A 3,248-nucleotide genomic window follows, 5' to 3' on the forward strand; every position below is an offset into this window, starting at 1 on the left:
AGATAATATGCAAATTGACCATCGCTCCAACACACAAGATGGCTGCCCCCATGTGGTCAAAGTGGCATGCAGGGGATGGCAGTTGGGAGTGACCAGGCCAGCAGGGGAGGACAGTTGGAGGTGACCGGGCCTGCAGGGGAGGGCAGTTGGGGGTGATCAGGCCGGTAGGGGAACAGTTAGGCATCAATCAGGCTGGCAGGAGAGTGGTTAGGGGGTGATCAGGCTGGCAGGCAGAAGTGGTTAGGGGCAATCAGGCAGGCAGGCAGGCGAGTAGTTGAGAGCCAGCAGTCCTGGATTGTGAGAGGGATGTCCACTCCCTGTTTAGGTGTTTAGGCCCTGTGGGATCAGGCCTAAATATGCAGTCAGACATACCTCGAGGGGTTCCAGATTGGAGAGGGTGCAGGCTGGGCTGAGGGACACCATCCCCCATGCACAAATTTTGTGCGTCCGGCCTCTAGTAATAATAATATAAGCTTCTCCCTCAAGATTCTAGGAAAAGAAGCCCTTGGGGCTAGTCATACCTGCTGTACCTAACAGAAACAAACTCAAAACTAGTCATAACTGCTGTGCCTAACAGAAACAAACTCAAAACTAGTCATATCTGCTGTGCCTAACAGAAACAAATGCAATACTATTCTGGATAGACTATGCCTCAGTCCATGCTGCATAATATTGCAGATAAAGCCCCATTGAAAATGAACCCACCATCCAAAACTACACAAACAATATAATGAGTGTCCACTGAGTGGCAGTGTGGTGTGACCAGCATAGTGCAGGCTTTTTTTAATTGTTGTTGTTAATCCTCACCCAAGGATATTTTTCCATTGATTTTTAGAGAGAGTGGAAGGGAGGAGTAGAGACGGAGAGAAACATCGATGTAAGAGAGACACATCGATTGGTTGCTTCTCACAGCCAGGGCTGGGAATGGAGCCTGCAACCAAGGTACATGCCCTTGACCAGAATCAAAACCGGGACCGTTCAGTCTGTGGGCTGACACTCTATCCACTGAGCCAACTCAGCTAAGACTGTAGGCTTTTTTTTTTTTAAATATACTTTCACTGATTTTTTACAGAGAAGAAGGGAGAGGGATAGAGAGTTAGAAACATCAATGAGAGAGATCGATCAGCTGCCTCCTGCACACCCACCACCGGGTATGTGCCCGCAACCATGGTACATACCCTTAACTGGATTCAAACCCGGGACCCCTCAGTCTGCAGGCCGACGCTCTATCCACTGAGCCAAACCGGTTTGGCAAGACTGTAGGCTTTTGAACCCAGAGATACCAGGGTTCAAAACTGGCTGTGTCTAGTCAACATAACTACTGTAATCTTCAGTTTCGTCATCTGTAAGATGAAGATGACACAATATTCCTCATGGTACTTTTGTAAGGGTTAAATGAAAATAAAAACATGCAAAAACTCCTGGTATATAGTACCCAATTTTTAATCTTTTCATTTTAATGAATTTCTCTTGAGATTTAGTTTCAGGAGAAAACAGTTTCTCCTTACCAACTTTGTGCTTGTTTTAATTAGCTAATTAGAGCTATTTAACACAAGGACTTTCCCTTTTGCCTTGACCAAAGAGAAACTTAAAACTAAACCTTATTGTTTCATCATCCCTATGCCCCTTAAAAATTTGAAATATATGGATAATGAAGTGCAGTATCTCAATCCTGTGTCTTTTAAGCAACGTTAAACTCTTTTTTGAAGGAATTACAGTGTAAATAAATGGAATGATGCTTTATAGTCATTTTCTCATTGTTTCAGACTTTGTCAAACTTCATTCAACTATCTCATCTCTGTTATTTTTCTGTTTAACCCAAGCTTGGAAATTTCTATTTGAAGAGTTCAAAAGGCAATATGACTCAGAATGATTCAATCTGTATTATGGTAGCAAACGAGCTTACACTTTCAAAGTTCATGGATGCTGATGCCAGGTTATGGACCACATGAGGAGGAATGTACCAGTGGGTAGTAGAAGTGACAAACTCATCAATGATGTATTTTTTTTTCCTCAGAGCAAAATGGAAGCTGCAGAGATAGTTAAGCACTTGGTGTTCTCTTTCTCATTTTATAATGGTTCTTATTTTTTGTGGTTACGAAAAGCTGAGGATCAGTAATGGTGAGAATATCTCTTCTCTGTGTCCCTCACAAGTAGCTATTCTTTACCATAAAGACAAATAAGCAAAGACAACCAGGATGTACTTCTTAGAACAGTGTATATCTGCTTTAAGAACTATTGCTGAATTGTCTGCTTAGTTTGCCCTTAGGGTTAATAATGGGTTAGTTGAGCCTTTATGTAGAAAGATTCGGGCAAATAGAGTACCAAACATATTGTGGATACTCAATAAAATACGATGGCTGTGAAACTCTCAAGAAAGAAGGCCAAGAGATGCATGCTGGCTTGAATTACAACAGGGTATTTCACCTCATCCTGAGATCGCCTGGATCTCAGTAAGACTAGACAGACTCTTTGATTCTGAACAAGAAAAAAAATTTTTTTCAAACCACATTCTTCTTCCTAATACTCTTCCTCCATTTCAACTCAGATTTTTTTTTTCTCTCTCTCCCTCTCTAAAGTCTAGAGTCAGACTAACTATGGCAGAGTCTGCAAAGTACTGTATTTGTTTAACTCACTGTGGGTAGCCTAACAATGCTAACTCTTGGGACACATAAAGATAAAGGGTCCACCAGTCCAGACCATTTCTTGACAATTTCTTGGAGGGAAATGAGAAAAAATACAAATCAAAAGAACATCTAAAAATCCATCCTGTATAATAGAAAGCAAGAGATCTATAACTAAAGCAAGTTGTTAGTTGGTGGATTCACTATGAACAATTTGGCTACATCTGGTAAAATTAGCGAAAGTATGGTGAGAATTCACATGTGTTGGAAATCCCAGCAGATCAAAGACTCTTAGCTTAACTCTTTCCTAGTAGATCTAAAAACATCTGCCACTCCCCGCCTCCCCCCCGCCACCTCAAATGTCTTCCTCTCTAAATGTGCATGTTACGTTGAAAGGAGGAATTCCAAGAGCAGAATATAATGATCTAACTTTTTGAGATGAAGGCTTTAGCAAAATTATTTTACTAGATAAATAATGCAGTTATCACATTACAAAAAATTTTTGGCCCATGGTCAAAAAGCAACCACGGGTTTAAAAATTATTTAATAGCTGAAACTGGTTTGGCTCAGTGGATAGAGCCTCGGCCTGTGGACTGAAAGGTCCCAGGTTTAGTTCCGGTCGGG

At 41.4% G+C, this 3,248-nt stretch overlaps 1 pseudogene; it reads left to right on the plus strand.

Annotated features, from left to right (window-relative positions):
- Positions 1 to 1,859: 1,859 nt before the first annotated feature.
- The window catches only part of LOC102769780, a 2,967-nt pseudogene continuing 1,578 nt past the window's right edge, over positions 1,860 to 3,248 (plus strand).

Source organism: Myotis davidii, unplaced genomic scaffold (genome assembly GCF_000327345.1).
Source record: "Myotis davidii unplaced genomic scaffold, ASM32734v1 scaffold176, whole genome shotgun sequence".
Taxonomy (NCBI): domain Eukaryota; kingdom Metazoa; phylum Chordata; class Mammalia; order Chiroptera; family Vespertilionidae; genus Myotis; species Myotis davidii.